General features: G+C 43.6%; 1 long non-coding RNA gene across 2 annotated transcripts; it reads left to right on the forward strand.

Annotated features, from left to right (window-relative positions):
• The first annotated feature begins 910 nt into the window (after positions 1 to 910).
• Positions 911 to 4,984, forward strand: LOC100276989 (uncharacterized). Of its 2 annotated transcripts, NR_159980.1 has the most exons (4): positions 911 to 1,305; positions 1,405 to 1,468; positions 3,361 to 3,522; positions 4,713 to 4,984. It is a non-coding gene; the product is annotated as an uncharacterized lncRNA (long non-coding RNA). The 2 variants fall into 2 exon arrangements; NR_159981.1 differs by lacking the exon at positions 1,405 to 1,468 and having other exon boundaries at positions 940 to 1,305; positions 4,713 to 4,982.
• Positions 4,985 to 19,100: the final 14,116 nt, after the last annotated feature.

A 19,100-nucleotide genomic window follows, 5' to 3' on the forward strand; every position in this document is an offset into this window, starting at 1 on the left:
TTTGAAAGGATCACAATTTCGATGTTGTATCGATCTCGCGTATTTATTTCGCGAAATGTTGAATCTTTTGTCTGTTTAAAATTCATGGATTAAGAGAATATGAATTTGAAATCTCGACCCACTCTTGTGATTCTTGTCCCAGACAAATTAAGTGGATCTCGACAACTAAAGTTTTTGGTGCAAAATAATTATGTCTCCTCTCGTCAGCTGAGAGATCACGTCCGAGGATTTATAATCATGTTTGGTTTCTAGCAAATTATCCTCGACATGGAGATTAGGAGTCGAGTTACATATGAAATTATCTGATCTTAAATCATATCAAACACAATTTTTAAATAGCATGACCGATGTTGTGGAGCGATCCGATCGTATCTCACCCAGATCCAAACGTGCGTGTATAAATATCTAGTAAAAATTTTAATTGATTTTTTTGAACGTCTACCAAAATGAGCATCGTCTAAATACTGAAGTCAATCTCCTTTTGGTCCAATCCATTTATGCCTATGTTAAACCTTAATCCGAGCATCATATTTATCCATAAGTTATAACAAAAAAATGGAAAATCCCATTTCTATTATCTATTCCATCGGCCTTATCCAGCTACCATCCATGGCTTATCCTCACGTACGTAGCTCCTGGAATTCTCAAGAAGCCACTGTTCACAGGTCTTGTCATTATTTAAAATTTAAGTGGACCAAAGTAATTAGAACTGAACCAAATAATTGCTAATCAGTTTGTGGCTCGGTTTCATAATCTGAAAAGCGAAATAGGGGTCCCAAATACATTTTGGGGTGGCTCATTTGAACTCTTCCCAAACCATAGAAACTAGATACGTGCTTATGATTTTGTAAACAATGGGAGAAGAAATATCTGATTTCTTATCCTTCTCACCGCTCAACTCCTATCCCTTATCCTTCCACGATGTGCTGTCGGCCTCATCTCCCAAGTCCAAGCCATTCTTGTTCCTTCTCTGCTCGTTCTCATGGCCGAGCTCCCCACGTCCGCCGCTCCTCCCTGGCGCCCTCACCTCCATTGGAGCTCGCCCCTGTTGAGCTCACCTGTGCTCGTCGGCTGCCCTGCAGTTCCCCCATGGACGCCTCCTTTCTAATCTGTGTGCAGGGGTTTCCTTCCCATGGTCGCCCTCAACCCCATGGTCGACCTCGCCTAGCCCTTCCCCCATCTCTTCCCCAAGCTCGGTTCGGCATGGAGGCTGGCCACAGGACGCAGCACACCAACCTCACCGGCCATACCCTCTGCTTTTCCCCACTGTCCGCAGCCCCGATGTCGTCGTCGTGATTAGACATGGTGATTCCTAACTCCTTTCTTTTTATTTCACTAATTTTCTAGTGCGAGCAGATTTTGTTAGCGTATGTTGATATGAGGTTATGTGTATTTGTGTGCAAGTGTGGCGAAAAGAAAGATTCTAGAGTTTGGTGGGAAAGGAAAGCTCTATCACGACGACCACCAGGTGTTTGATGAAATGAATAAATTGATGCTTGTTGTTATTCCGAAGTTTTGGGGCCAGATAAAATTGTTAGTCAGTCGTTTCCTTGTGCTTATCATTTGGTTCAAGATGTGTATTGCATAGGTGTGGATAGGTCAATGATTCCCTTGTGTTTAGCAAATCCTTTGTGTTGATTATCGTCGGATCCTTTGCTACTGTTTGGGTGATGAAGTAGAAGGTTTTAGCTCTGAACAATAATAAGGTGTTAGAATATTTGAAGTATTAAACACCTGAAAATTATAGAAACCAAATAGGAGCGAAATGGAATGCTTGCTGTTTGGGACTGTATGTCCAGTTTTAGTAAGCAGGTAGTTCAATAAAGTAAACCATGTTTTCTGTAGAAATGTTATATAGGAAAGTTGTAGATCACTTCTTTATCTTACTTGTGTAAAAATTTCATGACCATAGGACTAGTAGTTTAGGAGTTATGATTTTTCCAAGTCCAGTTTCAGAATCTGTCCAAATTCTGTACAGGTTTCGAAAATTGGATTGTTTGGCTGAGTTAAACTGAGAGTCAGTCATTAGTAATTATAGGAGAACTGTAGTACTTTCCTTAAGCTTTCCCACAAATTTTGGATCACCCTTTTTAGTGATCTATAAATTAAGTTACAGCTATTTGAGTTAGGATCTCTGAATCTGTCCAAATTTGGACAGCAGAGCCTTTCCCCTGTCTTTTGACTTTGGTATGTATTGAATTGACCTGTGATGTTTATAAATGAATTGTAGACAATTCTACTAGCTTTCTAAAAAGTCTAGGATCACCTGATTTGGATACCTGAAACTCAAGTTATGAATTTTTGAAGTAAGTAGTCGAATTCTGTCCAAATCTGGACATAATTTATGTTTAGCGCCGTTTGACCTTTCTAAAGGTCGAATCTTGTTGTGATGGTAATACAAAAGTTATAGAGGACTTCATAATCTTTCCAGAAAGTCCTAGTTTACTATTTTTGGATGGATATTTTGTGAGTTATGAGGTAAACAAATAGCTGCTGTTTTGCTGTCCAAAATCAGCAAGTATTATAATGATTACTTGGAGTTTCTTTTGTGTGGATACTTAGATTTGGTTAGTTCTTGTCTTGGTTAATGAAGTCTTGTAGTTGCATAGGGTTGTTCTTTTCTTTCTTAATGCTTGCCTTAGACTTTAGCATTTTAAGAAGGAAAATAAATACTTTGGTGAGTGCATTTGAATTAGTGACATTGATGCCTTGTCTTAGGAAGTATTGTCTTCTATGTAATCACGGGAATTAATAAGTCATGAATGGTTATTGTTTTCCATTTCGAGTATCTGGGATCAAGTAGCACCAATAAGTCTAATCCAAGTAAATTATGAAATCTATGTGATACTAGATGTGAATGAGGAGTTTAGGTTGAAATGTCAATTATGTGTAGAGTGGTAAGTTAGTATTTTGAATATTTTGCAGGGAAGTGGTGTCGAGGTTACTGTGATGATTTAGTTGTTTGAGTGAATATGTATGTGATGGATGCTTTGCCTACTAGCTCACAATTGTGATGTCTTAGCTATTGTATGATTCAAGTCATTTGGACATGGTGGTTTAGAAAGTCAATAGATTGCTTCTATCCATATTTTATTCTAGATGTCTGTTAGTGAGGAACCTAAGGTTATTAGTTTTTCGATGAATTCTTAATCCTAGTAGAATATAGAACCCAAGTAAAACATGTTACTAGATGTTTGGTTTAGGTCCATTTGACTTAAAGGTCATGTTTGTGTAAAGTCAAAAGCATCTAAGTAAAGTTGAAATGTCTTGCTTTAAGTGCTTAACCTACTTCGAGTAGCATTATCTAGCTCGTGCTATTCATACTCGTGCTCATTCATGTGCATCTTGCATATCACATAGGTACGTTCATTGATCACGTATTGTGGAGGACAACAACAACTGGAATAATCTCAAAGTGGGATTGATGAATGAACCCAAAGCTGAATGATCTGATCGTACTGGAATGGGAGGTGCTCGCCAAGCGAGTATCATCTAACAACACTGACTTAGTGTTTATCCCAGGCAAGCCCCGGTGCATTTGCCACCCCCTTGTTGTTATAAAACTTTTTATCACTTATATGTTGCATTAGGTGATAGGAGTTGTGTGAATAAACAATTGATGCATTACCATTCCTTAGAATTTTATTACTATTCCTTGATTCCTCTTTATAAAAGAGAACTAAAGATGCTTAGTCCTGCTTAGATAATTAAAAAGTTGTTCTTTTTAATAAAGATGATGTGTTACACGGGATATGGGAAATTTTTGTGAAAAAGAAATTGGGATGGTGAATCCATATGGCCATGATGGATTCAACGTCCAGAAAAAGTACCTCTGTCAGGTACCAAGGATTGGGAAACGGTTTAACTAAAATGAGACCAGACGTTGAGCAGGAAAGGTCGCCCGTCTGTGTCGATTAAGGACCGTTCCGATTGTTGGCCTGCTGATCTAGGACCCTTTAACTGGCCACATGCCTCATCATGGGTAAGCTTAGCCTCGGTCGGACCAATACCAGAACAGCTCGCACGCACTGGGAGTGGAGAGATGGCGAGAGTAGCTTGTACCCTCCGTGGCAAGAGACTGGAAGGTGGGGTGCTGTACTCTCGGAAACATGGCGGGCACCATGGCGAGAGTAACGTGTACCAACCAGGCCAACGGCTGGAAGGTGGGGTGCTGTACTCTCGGAAACATGGCGGGCACCATGGTGAGAGTAACGTGTACCAACCAGGCCAATGGCTGGACGGTGGAGTACTGTGCTCTCGGGTCGCGTGAACCTGTTTTGGTCTTGAGAAACCCGTGGGCGAGTTGACATATGCAAGGGTTAAGTGCTACATATGTCGTGTGGTTGGAGATCCCCAGCTGGGTATTAATCGATTCGGATCGCCGTTACTTCTCGGATATGAAGACTAGATCACTGCCCTGCATCGTAGATAACAAGTGAAACTAAAGTTGATAAAAGGAAGCTAGTGTAGGACAAGTGAATGCTCTAGATTAGGCAAATCTAGATTCAGGAAAAGTACTTAACTTGTGAAGTAAAATTTTGGCATAAGGATCCACTACTAGTATGCTTTTCTGCAAAAACGAGTCTTTGAAATTTGATGAGCCTTACCTTGATTCCCAATAAACCAGCATACCCTTGAGAGTCTTTTCTTTAGTCGGGTAAGTCTTGCTGAGTAATTGCGTACTCAGGGTTTTATTCCCTGTTGTTTTTCAGGTTATAATTTTGTTCTGTTGTGGATGCTGCTAAGTGCCGGTGGGCTCGGCCTTCTTATATAAGTATATCCCATCTTTAGCTTCTTTATTGAGGATTGTCACTTAAGCTAGCATGTATTTTAAAACTTATAAATGTTTTATACATTCAAATTGTAATCTTTTGAATCAATTTCTTTTGTAACCAACTCCGATGATATATATTGTAATCTTGCTATAACTTGTAAATGTTGTAACTTGTAACCATTTTGTAATAAATAATTTATTTCCGCTGCAAATATTGGTGTGTGATTTGTGTTTACTTAATCTTGCGATCTTGGCGGTAAGTCGTTTATCCGGGGTCCTCGGGGCACTCGGACAGATCCTGTTAAGTTGTTTGGTGCACATGCATAGCTGTCTGAGGTCTTTGAGACAAGGACAGGTGCATGTGGGCCCGATAACTTGGGAGGTTGTGCGACAATTTTCTTTAATAATTATTATTGTAAATCTTACATGAATTATTCCTATTGAGTTCCATTTGCTTAAACGGATAAATTAATTAATAAAACTGCTTTGTATTTATGTTTAGTTTTTGTTTGTTGCAATTTATGTTTGAAATAGAAAATTTAACTTAGCTCTAAATTAAACTTGAATTTTAAATTTTAAATAGAAAGTAGAAATTAGAAATATAAGCTAATATAATGGATCGATGTATATTTGGTTGGTTTGTTTATACATGGCGTCCTTTAGGTAAGGTCGATATAAATTAGGATATTATAATAAGATATTTAAGAAAATAATCATTTCAGCTCACGTGTAAAATCCAAAAATTTAATTTAAAATTTTAAAAATATATTCTAAGTTTTATTTAAATTGAAGGTCTAATATAATTAGTACAAATTAACAACAATATTATTGGAATAAAAGAGATAAGTTAGAGTTTCTAACAGATATGATAGAATTGTAACAGATAAGTACCAGATTAGATTTGTCATGTAACTACCCACCTTCCAGCCTATATAAATACATGTCATCATAACACCTCAAGCCATCAATCATAGACTTATCTCCTGTATAGCTTCGCAGTAGTAACGCTACCATCCAAGCCACAATAGCCCCCCGCCAGCTAAGCTCGCATCCATAAACTGCTATGACCAGCTCGTCGAAGTTCGAATTCCTCCCCAACTCTAGCGTCAACTTCAACGAGTAATTTCTCACCGTCCGTTCATCTTCCGGGGCAGCCTAGAACATCGCCGTGACCAGCTCGCGAGAGCTTCGTCACCGCGCTTCCGGTTCGTCGATCGGATCTCCGGTTCATAATCAAAAACCGAGATGACCAGCAACAACGAGGAAGAGAAGAGATTGATTGGAAGATAAGTTAGTGGTAGTTTAGGGGTCTTTCCCGTATGATAGGCTTGACGCTTCGCACCAAATAAATAATCACCACCACATACCTTTCTACATGCAAGACTGCTATACAACACAAATTTAACAGTAGGTACAATCATGTTAAGTTGGCAACAACTAGGTCATGCATTTGTAAACAAACCTTTTCCACCGGCATGTCACCTATTTTTGTGCAACCCTACTAATTTATTAAAAATGTGATATCTTTTAGGTCAAATAATTTGTTTTAATCTGTTCAAGTTGTGTTAAATTCATATTAATTTTTGCATATGTAGTAATAACATTGTTTTAATTATGCCACATGTTTTAATTAATTAATTACTTATTTAACTAATATTAATTATCTAGATAATCTAGTTAATCTAATTTATAGTTCTAACCTACTCATTTTATAAATAATTGATAATGATTAATACCAACTCAAAATTTTTAATTTAAAACTTTCTTAGTTTAAATGCAATATCTGTTAAATCCATCTATTAAATTTATTGCGCCTAAAATATCGTTTTATCCATAAATTCTTCGTTTTAACTTTGATTTTAATTGTTCTCGAACCTACGATCTCATAGCGGCTCGTAGAGTATTCTCACGCTATTTGCTCTCATGTTTCAGTGTAATATTATTATATCCATTATTTGTTGATTTATATGTATTGCTATGAATAGAAGCGAGGTCGAAAAATCTGAAGATCAACTTTGGAGAAGTACCTGGAGTTGCAAGTATAAGGCTAGTTGTATCCTTGATCACTCTTATTTACCTAATAATGTTCCTGTTATTCATTGTGACATGTTCAGATTAAATTGATGGGACCTAATAGGTTACCCTAGTTTTGTGTACCCCACACCTTGCAAACAAATAAACTATTGGGTAGACCTGCTATTGCTCTACCAGGTTTTGGGATTAATGTTATACTGAATTATGATCATGCTCCATTAATATTGTTGGTTTAATTATTGTTTATGATAAGATAATTGTGTTAATTGGAACATGGAGAACCACCCGGGAAAACAGTGCTACTACAAGGGTGGAATGGGACGCCCTTGGCTGACTAATTAGGAAAGCTAGTGGAGGACAACTTTACTTGAAAGGGGTAAGGGTGATAGAGGAGTTGTCGGTGTAGGGAGGTTATCGGGTCGATCATGCTGCGATGGCTTTTCGGACGAGGGATTTCTATACCGCTCTTCTCACGAAATCATAGCGGGTTTTCTGAAGCTAGTGGAACTTTGTAAAAGCCTCATAGTGGATCCTTAGCCATTCACCTTGCCAGTGTCTAAGAACCTTGCAAACCCTGGCTATAGGGCTAGAAACGAGCCGAGCCGAGCTCGGCTTGGCTTGGTGCAGCTCGATGGCTGACCGAGCTCGGCTCGGCTCGCCCATTTCACGAGCTGGGGAGATAGGCTCGGCTCGACTCGAAGGCGGGCTCGCGAGCCACACCCTGATATATATAATTGCATTATATAGTGAATTATTAGTATATAAATATGAAATATATAGATACCATTCATCATTATGAGTAATCTAAATTATAAGTTGTCATATATCTATCATTAAACGCTAAGGAACAAATTGATTATACATAAAATTATTCAATATCCATCATTATTCTACATATTAAGTAATTTAGCATAGCTCGCGAGCCAGGACGAGCCGGCTCGACTTGGCTCGCTACGGCAATGAGCCCAAAAGGCTGGCTCGGCTGGCTCGAGGCTCGCGAGCTGCTCCTACACGACTTGTGGATAAAGGGCGCAACCTCTACAGAGTGTAAAACTAGTATATCATCCGTGCTCATGGTCGAGAGCGGCTCAGACCCTCACATGAGTAACTTATGGAATTAAACTTAATCTGTCATTTACATTGCATTGTGGGTTTTATTATTAATTGTGATCAATCATTTAATTGGAATGATATTTACTTGTACTTAGTAACTGCTAATAAAATTTTGACCAACTTGTTAAAAGCAATGCTCAGCCTTAACCATTTTCTTTGGTAACCCTTACACTTCACATGAACCCCCACCGTAAGTGAGCTCATGCACATTATTCCCCACAACTTGTTGAGCGATGAACGTATGTGAGTTCACCCTTGCTGTACTCACACCCGTAGGTCAAGAACATGTACCGTCAAGATGAGGAGCATGAAGGATGCATCGATGAGTTCGTGAGAGGTCTAGGTCTTCATCTCTCAGTCAACTATGGTTGCAGAGGATCGTTGTCTTCATATGATGTAATTATTTAGCTATTTTGTATATAACTCCTATTATATAGTAAAGATGTTATATTCATTTCTGTACCTTGAGTCATAATATGTGTGAGACTTGATCGTAGCACACATTTGATTCGCACCAGGATTTGCCCTTAAATTCGGGTGTGACATAAGGGCCCACTCATTTTCTCTCCAATCCATGTGGATTGGAGGGGATTGGATGGATTTCAATCCATATCTAGTCAAAATCTCTACTATTTTTTTCCAATCCTATCTAATTCATGTGATATAGGAATAACCGAACAAGGCCTAATAGAAGATGACTATATTTAGATTGCCATTTAAATAAGTTGTTGGAAGTTACTTTTTTACACAAATCTTAGATGGGATGACTTTTGAAGTTGATCTTAGATGGGATGACTGCTAAATGTTTTAGCCCGCTGTTTAGAACATCAGCCGCAACTAACATACACTAGTAGAAAAAGCTCTAAACCTACGGCGAGGCCTAATTTTTATAGGCAGATTTGGTTATCAACCGCTAGTGCTATTTTATAGAGGCGGTTCCTTAAAAAACTGCCACTAGAAATCATTTTATTCTTAATTTTTTGCGTTTTCAAATGACCTCGGATGATAAAACTACCAAAATAAAAGTTATAGATCTCAAAATGTTATTGTTGGGGGCCTTCGTCTTCCGAAGGTCCTCAAAAACATGGTTAAACATTTGTTTTCAGCATATTATTAAGTATTACATGAGCTTCGGATCTAAATAGCTTCGGCGCAGAATGATGGAAGCGCTACAAAGTAGGCTTCGTCACAACAACGTAGGAAGACGACACAAGGAGGTGTTAATCGATTTGCTAGGAGCAAATGGCAATGTTATCCCTGTGACATTTGTAAACTTTGTATGTAATCTTTGAGGGCATGAATGTAATATCATACTAAGCTATACGATTGCCTATAAATAGATGAACAGTGGTCCCGTACTGTTCACGTTGGATTGGAATCACATTCACGCTTTTTCCTTCGAACAAGCCAAAGGCACAAATGTAATGTGTTGGGGACTTGTTCTCAAAAGCTATGAATTAAGAACAAGGCAACATAAAATGTTAAATGTTAGCATCCTTCGTCCTTCGAAGCATTATTTCCCTAAGGATATAATGATTTTCGGACGAAGGTTATGAAGGACATACCTTCATCAGCACAAAATATAATAATGAAGAAGGAACCATATGAAACATATGGAAATAACATAAATAATTATGTATTATTGCAAATTCATTTCTATTTTATTATGATGAGAAAATAGAAATGATATCAAATTACAAATATACCTTCAGCTCGTAAGAAGGTAAGAGTACAAGCGTGACGCAAGAGCAAATGTCAAATCAGCGTGTTCATCTATTTATAGGCACGGGACGCAGCCCGTGTAAAATTACATTAATGCCCTTTACTTTTATCAATAACTCTATAGTAATTCTTCGAGGTCTAATTTGGCTTTTCATCTTTAAGTCGGTTCCCCTTTTCTGCTGTCATGCCGAAGCTCTTCTGCACACAGCTTCGTGATCATTTCATCCTTCGTCATGATTGACTTCCATTTCAGTCAAGCTTCGTCTTGACCATGCTCTTGTATACCCGCAACCTGATTCCGAAGATACCTGCTCGCATACTTGGGAAACATTGTCAAATCATGTTTTTGAGGACCTTCGGAAACCGAAGGCCCCCAACAGTAGCCCCTCGCAATATTAATTTGCTGTAATGATAAATTCATATTGCAATATGGACGAAGGCCTTAAGCCGAAGGTCCAAAAAACACTTTCTCTTTGCTAGAATAGCAACAGTCTTTGACAAGCGGGGCCCTCCAGTTTTCAACGCACTAGGTGTATAAATAATAGCTCATCACGAGTTTATTTGGCACGCTCTCTTGCCAACTGCTTTTACTCACCCAACTTTTAGCCTGCGCGCAACAACACTTGCTTGGCTTTTTAGGTTTTTTTAAGCTTCGGTTTCGAGAGCACTTTCTCAGCATTTGCAAGGATGTCTGAAGATAAAAAGCCTGTTGGTGATTCAAAGCTAAGTCTTTCTGAGGAGATGCATCTGGGCTTTCTTCAATCAATGTCAAAGACTAATACAGAGAAGATTACTAAGGAAATTTTGGAGGGTTTATCTGAAGATACTGGTGACAGTGACAGTTATGATGTGGATAGTGGTGGTGAAGACTCCGAAGATCGACCATGGCGACCAAGCCATGCGGTTTTTGGTAAATCAAGTATTAAAGAAAATCATCTTGTCAATATGAGGGGCAGATACTTCCGGGATTTGTCCGTTGTGAGGGCTGATGAAGGAGAGAAGACTTGTCCGACTCCTAAGGAAAATGAAGTCGTGGTATTCCGAAGCTTCTTGAAAGCTGGACTACGATTTCCCTTAAGCAGTTTTGTTGTAGAGGTACTGGAGATATTTGAAATCTATCTTCACCAACTTACCCCCGAAGCAATCATAAGGATGAATATCTTTGTGTGGGCCGTGAAAAGCCAAGGTTTGGAACCTAATGCGAAGAGTTTCTGCAATATACATGAATTATTGTACGAGACAAAACCCTGGGGTAAAGAACAGTATCACAACAATTTTGGCTGCTACAGCTTCGGCTCCCGGTCTGGGTCAAGCTGCCCCGTGCCGACCTTTCGAAAGAGGTGGCCCGGCGACTGGATGACAGAATGGTTCTACGTGAAGAATGACTTGAAATCACGGGAAGATATAAAAAGGATCATTATGCGTCCCATCTGGCAACGCTTCGGCCTGCGGAGGCCGAAGGTGGAAATGAATGAAGCAGCCGAAGAATGCCAGAGAGCCTTCGGTGTTGTTTGCTCTTTTATCGGGACAAGAGATTTGGTCCAAGAACACATTGCTTTCAGAGTATGGCCACTTGCGGAAAAATGGGAAATGCCGAAGGAAACCATTAAAGAAACTGACGAAGGTGGACTAGTCAGGTTGAAATACACATTTAAATACGGAGATAAATTCGTCGAGCCGGATGATGACTGGTTGAAAAGTATTGAGGCTATCAGTGATGAATTGCTTGGTGTATACTCAAAGGCCGAAGATACTGCATTATCAGCGGCCTTCGGAGGCCGAAAGAGGAAGAGGCTCAATCGAGTATTTGATGCAATTGGGTTTGTCTACCCCGACTACCGCTATCCAGCGCGGGGTAAAAAAAGAAAGAATCCATCCTCTGCGAAGGAAACTGCTTCAGCCGCTCCTAGTGAGCCGGCGCCGAAGAGGAAAAAAGTAAAAGTTCTCACACACCGGCCACGTTATATTGAATCGGCCACAGTGCCTGCATTTGTCGGTGGGACTCCTTCGGCCACTGAAGCTAAAGAGACAGCTCCCCTGCCACATATTGAAGTGCTGGCCGAAGTGCCAGTGACTGAAAAATAGAAGAAACGAGGGCTGAAGAAGTAAATACATCAGAAGTCTTGAGTCCTTCGGCAAAAACTGAGGCAACAAAAAGCCATAAGGGTCCAGCAGTGACCCCTAAAAGAAAAAGGATGGTTAATGTGCTAGATGTTTTAGAGACAATTAAATCTTCAAGCACAACTCCAAAGAAAATTGCTAAAACTTCCGAAGTGCACACTGAAACCTTCGACGCCGAAGCTTCAAAGCCACAGTCTGAAACTGAAACCGGGCCTTCAGAGCCCACCAAGGTGAAATCCTTGGAAGCCGAAAAAACAGAAATAACAGAACAAATTTTGGCTGAAGAAACTGGCACCGCTGCCCCCGAAACATCTTCCAAAGTGCTTGATTATATTGTACGACATGCTTCGGGGAAGAAATTATCTGAAGAAGAGGCTTTTGAAGCTAATCACTATGCCCGAGAACTAAAGTATCCGAAGGGGGCCTTAGTATTCAACTTCACAGATGAAGATGACTTCTTATACTGCCTCCCAGACAACAAAGAATTATCTGTCTGTCGGGAGATGGCTAGAAGTATGGGGTTCCCGAAGCTTGAAGCTGGGCTCTGCGCTATGACAAAGGACGATCTTGCGGATAGCCTTGCATATAATAGTCTGAAGGTATGAGAATTGTATATTTGGAAATTTGTAATTTTTGAATCGTTCTTTTATTCTTATACTAATTCTTTTTTCATATAGGGTTTAATACTGAGTAACGCTTTGAGAGCGCAAAAGAATGCCGAAGACGAGAGCTATAATATTGCTTTCAACAACCTACGAACAGAGGTTATTAAGCTGAGGAACGAAGCTTTGGAAAAAGATAAGATTCTGCTTACATTGGTGGATAAAATAAAGGAAGACGAAGCTACCTCTAAGGCTCAAGCTGAAGCCCAAAAACGCGAAATTCAGGATCTTCGAAAACAGCTGGCCAGAGCTAAAGAAGAACGCATACTTGAAGAAACAAAACGAGAACTTAGTGATCAATGGGCGAATCATTTGGAAATAAATGTTGAAGAGCTTCGTGCGTCCAAGAAAAGATGCTATGACAAATCCATAGAGTGTGTTAAGAAGATAAAATCCAGCTTCGCCAGCGTTGGCGCATTCTCTAGCGAAGAAAATTTCACAAGGGGGAATCCAGAAGGCCCGATTGAATGGATCAGTCACGAAGCTGAGGCCTTCGAAGAAATCCTGAATAGCCGCGGAGACATATGCGCCTTTTCGGGTGCCAGGGGGATTGCTACTGTTTTGGAGAGGAAAGGCTGCGAGCATGTGAAATCTTTAGCACAATCCGAAGCTGCCTTATCCTCCGAAGATATTAAAGACCCCTCAGCCGAAGTAAGCCTGGTCAGTGGAAATTTTTTTACCGACATCTGGGACAATGGCGGCCGGGAAATGGCCCAAGAAATAATTCAAAAGAGCGAAAAAGGCATCCATGATGCTAGAAAAATAGCAGAAGCTGCTGAAGAAAAGCGCGGAGCCCGAAGGGCAAATAGGTATTAACTAGTGGTTTTCATTCTGTTGTAATTTTTGTTTTCAAACTTTGTTCGCGGTTTGTAATAGTAATATAGCCATATCTTCCCCTCCCTCAGAACCTGCTGAGGCATCTCCGGGCCCCCACCCGAAGGGGGACGACGGAATTAGAAAAATGGCCGAAGCCATCATGGACAAAGTTGTCGATCAGCTACTGAACGAAGCTGCAGAAGTAGTTCTTAGGGAAGATTAAATGCTATTGTAAAAACATTTGTAATGTAACATGTGTAATACTTTGTAACTTTGAATGTAATATATAATCTATTTGTGGTTCAATTCTTTACGATGCATGAAATTTTGCATACATACCGTTTTTTGAGCCTTCGGCGAAAAAAACACCTTCCTTTCTTTTCATGCTTCGTGAAGAAAATATTTTATATATCACAAGAATTTCCATACTTCTCTGATGAAGAATATCCAAGCTTCGTGAAAACGTTCTCCGAAGCTATATAATTTTTTTTTGTTGTCTCTCTGATGAAGCTACACTTCTTCTCAATTTATCTTGTGGCTTAGCACGATTTTCTCTTTTTCAAAACATTCTCCGAAGATCAATACTGTATCCCCTTCTTATTCCACATGCAATATGATGTATGATGCTTATGTTATGCAAAATGATGTGATGATGTTATGTTATGCAAAATGATATTTGTGCCGAAGGTAAACACATCCCTGCAGTAGAGCACACAATCTTTTTATATCAGCGCTGACTTTTCGCTGTAAGCCTCCCTTAGGAGCTTCTTCGCCTTTTACTTTAGCGGAATCAGCGTTTATTTTTCGCTGTAAGCCTCCCTTAGGAGCTTCTTCGCCTTTTACTTTCAGCGGAATCAGCGTTTTTTTTCGCTGTAAGCCTCCCTTAGGAGCTTCTTCGCCTTTTACTTTCAGCGGAATCAGCGCTTATTTTTCGCTGTAGGCTCAGAAAACTTACACTGCGCTCCCTTAGGAACGACTTTTTACTGCTTCGAATAAATTGCACTGTGTCCCTTAGAACAAATTTTTGATAATTCAAAGGTCCTTCGTGCCACCATAAATTCTTATGCTTCAGCAACTCAAACCTATGGAGAAGATATATTTTCATTATGGCAAAAAGGCGAAACTGTCACAAAAAATTGAAAAACGATAAAAGACACTTAGACTTCCCATAATTGTTCCTTATTAACAAGAAAGTAATACTGAATGTGAAAATGCGAAAAAGACTGCTGTCGAGGTAGGATATCTGTCAGTAAATGTGCTTCGACTCTGGCACAATGCTATTGACTGTGTGAGCTTCGGACTCCTCTCTGAAGTCCCGCTGAAGGTGAGTGTGCTGACTCCCTTCTGGCTGCTGACCTCGCTGCGTTGGTGGTGGCGGTGGAGGCTGTTGCCAAGATGCTTGGGGTTGACTTGTTGAAGCAACAGAAGCTACAGAGTGATTGCCTACAAATTCTGAAATGTAAGGCGAATGGTACGAAGCAGTGTGCATGACCTGCTTCGGCTGACTCTGTTGTGCTGCAGCTTCTGCTATCTCCTTTTGCTTCTAGATGGTGACATGGCACATCCTGGTGGTATGGCCCTTGTCTTCACCACAGAATAGGCAGTAAATTCTTCTTGGCTGATCCCCAAATCTTCCCCCGAAGCCCCTGGCGCCTCTGCCCCTTGGCGCTGGCGGCCGAACAGAGCTTTGCTGTTGCCCCGAAGCTTGCGAAGAGTATTGTGGCCTTTGCTGTTGGCTCCCTCTATCATCACTTTGAGTGGAGTTATGAATTGACCTGACGTGCCTCGGATGAAATCTTCCTCCGAAGCCCCTGGTCATTTCAGAGAACCTGAATGCCTCCTCCCTTCTTTGGCGGAAGTCATTGTCAGCTCGGATATACTCATCCATCTTCTGGAGCAGCTTCTCCAAAGTTTGTGGTGGCTTCCTGGCAAAGTATTGCGCTGAAGGTCCTGGCCGTAGTCCCTTAATCATGGCCTCAATGACAATTTCATTGGGCACTGTTGGCGCCTGTGCCCTTAGACGCAGAAACCTTCAGACATACGCCTGAAGGTATTCTTCGTGGTCCTGGGTACATTGGAATAAAGCTTGAGCAGTAACTGGCTTCGTCTGAAACCCTTGAAAGCTGGTTATCAACATATCCTTCAGCTTCTGCCATGAGGTGATTGTCCCTGGCCGAAGAGAGGAGTACCAGGTTTGAGCGACACTCTTGACGGCCATGACAAAAGACTTTGCCATGACTGCAGTATTGCCACCATACGAAGATATGGTTGCCTCATAGCTCATCAAGAATTGCTTCGGGTCTGAATGACCGTCGTACATGGGGAGCTGGGGTGGCTTGTAAGACTGGGGCCATGGTGTAGCCTGCAATTCTGTTGATAGAGGAGAAGCATCATCAAAAGCAAAATTTCCATGATGGAAATCTTCATACCAGTCGGCCTCATTGTAGAAGCCCTCCTGATGAAGCTCTCTGCGCGGAGGCCTTCGGTTCTGGTCATCTTGAGCAAGATGACGAACCTCTTCCGAAGCTTCATCTATCTGTCTCTGAAGGTCAGCTAGACGAGCCATCTTCTCCTTCTTTCGTTGCACCTGTTGATGGAGCATCTCCAGGTTTTGGATTTCCTGGTCCAAGTCGTCCTCCAGAGGTGTTGGACTGGTAGGCTTCCTCTTCTTGCTTCGGGCCTCCCTAAGAGAAAGGACATCCTGATTGGGGTCCAGCGGCTGCAGAGTAGCAGCCCCTATCGCTGAAGCTTTTTTCGGCGGCATGACGAAGGTGATGCTTGCCGAAGGTGTTCAAAGCTCAAGAAATGGAAGTGAGTTCACCGGAGGTGGGCGCCAATGTTGGGGACTTGTTCTCAAAAGCTATGAATTAAGAACAAGGCAACATAAAATGTTAAATTTTAGCATCCTTCGTCCTTCGAAGCATTATTTTCCTAAGGATATAATGATTTTCGGACGAAGGTTATGAAGGACATACCTTCATCAGCACAAAATATAATAATGAAGAAGGAACCATATGAAACATATGGAAATAACATAAATAATTATGTATTATTGCAAATTCATTTCTATTTTATTATGATGAGAAAATAGAAATGATATCAAATTACAAATATACCTTCAACTCGTAAGAAGGTAAGAGTACAAGCGTGACACAAGAGCAAATGTCAAATCAGCGTGAACAATACGGGAGTACTGTTCATCTATTTATAGGCACGGGACGTAGCCCGTGTAAAATTACATTAATGCCCTTTACTTTTATCAATAACTCTATAGTAATTCTTCGAGGTCTAATTTGGCTTTTCATCTTTAAGTCGGTTCCCCTTTTCTGCTGTCATGCCGAAGCTCTTCTGCACACAGCTTCGTGATCGTTTCATCCTTCGTCATGATTGACTTCCATTTCAGTCAAGCTTCGTCTTGACCATGCTCTTGTATACCCGCAACCTGATTCCGAAGATACCTGCTCGCATACTTGGGAAACATTGTCAAATCATGTTTTTGAGGACCTTCGGAAACCGAAGGCCCCCAACATAATTGTCGGGAACCATAATTAGGGGTACCCTCAAGGCTCCTAATTCTTAGCTGGTAACCCCCATCAGCATAAAGCTGCAAAGGCCTAATGGGTGCGATTAAGTCAGGGATCAGTCTATTCGAGGGACTCGATCACGCCTCGCCCGAGCCTAGCCTCGGACAAGGGCAGCCGACCCCGGAGGATCTCCGCCTCGCCCGAGGCCCCCCTCCAGCGGCGAACATATTTCCGGCTCGCCCGAGGCCCTGTCTTCGCCAAGAAGCAACCCTGACCAAATCGCAGGAGCATTTAATGCAAAGGTGGCCTGACACCTTTATCCTGACGCGCGCCCCTCAACCGACAGAGCCGAAGTGACCGCCGTCACTTCGCCGCTCCACTGACCGGTCTGACAGAAAGACAGCGCTGCCTGCGCCGCTCCGACTGCGGTGCCACTTGACAGAGTGAGGCTGACAGGCAGTCAGGCCCGGCCGCAGGCACCATAGGAATCTCCGCTTCGCCTGACCCAGGGCTCGGACTCGGGCTAAGCCCCGGAAGACGGCGAACTCCGCTCCGCCCGACCCAGGGCTCGGACTCGGGCTAAGCCCCGAAAGACGGCGAACTCCGCTCCGCCCGACCTAGGGCTCGGACTCGGGCTAAGCCCCGGAAGACGGCGAACTCCGCTCCGCCCGACCCAGGGCTCGGACTTGGGCTAAGCCCCAGAAGACGACGAATTCCGCTCCGCCCGACCCAGGGCTCGGACTTGGGCTCAGCCCCAGAAGACGACGAACTCCGCTTCGCCCGACCCCAAGACTCGAACTCCGCCCTGGCCTCAGCCAACAGCCTCCGCCTCGCCCGACCTAGGGGCTCGGACTCGACCTCGGCCACGGAAGACGGACTCGACCTCGACCTCGGAGGAGCCTCCGCATCGCCCAACCTAGGGCGCGGGCCGGCCACGTCAACGGGAGGCGCCATCATTACCCTACTCCAAGCTGACTCAGGCTACGGGGAACAAGACCGGCGTCCCATCTGGCTCGCTCCGCCAGATAGGCAATGATGGCGCCCCGCACGCTCCCTGACGATGGCGGCTCTCGGCCCCCTTACGGAAGCAAGAGGATGTCAGCAAGGACTCGACAGCCCCGACAGCTGTCCCTCCGCCAGGCTCCAGCGCTCCTCCGACGGCCACGACATCACACAAACCGGGCGCCAAAATCTCTCCGGCCGCCACGATGGCATGTACTTAGGGCGCTAGCTCTCCTCCTCTAGACACGTAGCACTCTGCTTCACCCCCCATTGTACACCTGGATCCTCTCCTTACGCCTATAAAAGGAAGGACCAGGGCCCTCTTAGAGAGGGTTGGCCGCGCGGGGACGAGGACGAGACAGGCGCTCGCGTGAGGCCGCTCGCTCCCTCTCCCGTGTGGACGCTTGTAACCCCCTACCGCAAGCGCACCCGACCTGGGCGCGGGACGAACACGAAGGCCACGGGATTTTCACCTCTCTCACGCCCATCTCTGGCCACCTCACTTCCCCCCTTCGCGCTCGGCCTCGCGCCGACCCATCTGGGCTGGGGCACGCGGCGACATTTCACTCATCGGCTTAGCGACCCCCCGGTCTCGAAACGCCGATAGTTGGCGCGCCAGGTAGGGGCCTGCTGCGTGTTGACGAACAGCTTCCCGTCAAGCTCCAGATGGGCAGTCTCCAGCAACCTCTCCGGCCCGGGACGGTGCTCCGTTTCGGGAGCCTTGAGTTCATGTCCCTCGACGGCAGCTACGACATGATACTCTTTCCACCGCCGGGCGACAGCGACAATGGCGGCCGACAGCCCGCCCGCCCGCCGGCGGCGAAATCAACGACGTCTTCCCCGCGTGGTGGAAGAACAAGCTTCGAGCTCGCCCCGTCCTCTTCCCCGCCGACGGAGGAGGAGGCAGGGCAACCAAGGCCAAGCAGGAGGCAGCGCCTCGTCGGCTGTCGAGCGAGTCAACAGCGCCAGCACCCCAACGGGGGGCGCGCCGGGCATCGACCTCGCGCTTGAGACGAAGACGAGCGCTGTCTCCCCGCGACACACCAATCCCGAGCAAACGGACGACGCCAGCACGCTCGCGAAAGGCTTGCTAGGTGTCACCCTCGTACCTGAGACGACGGTGCAGTCAGTCCTCGACGTGACTTCATCACCGCCCGTCGACCAAGAGGTACCGACCGATTCCCATCCCACGCCTTTCGGATTCAGCCTCGACCCGCCTAGCGGCTTCGCTTTGGCGGACGCTCTCGTAGAGGTGAGTCCGAACCCTCTGGGGTTTCGTATGCGGTCACCATGGGACCGGCTGACGGACGTCTCGACCTACGGGCCCTCTGG

Source organism: Zea mays, chromosome 1, assembly GCF_902167145.1.
Source record: "Zea mays cultivar B73 chromosome 1, Zm-B73-REFERENCE-NAM-5.0, whole genome shotgun sequence".
Taxonomy (NCBI): Eukaryota; Viridiplantae; Streptophyta; class Magnoliopsida; order Poales; family Poaceae; genus Zea; species Zea mays.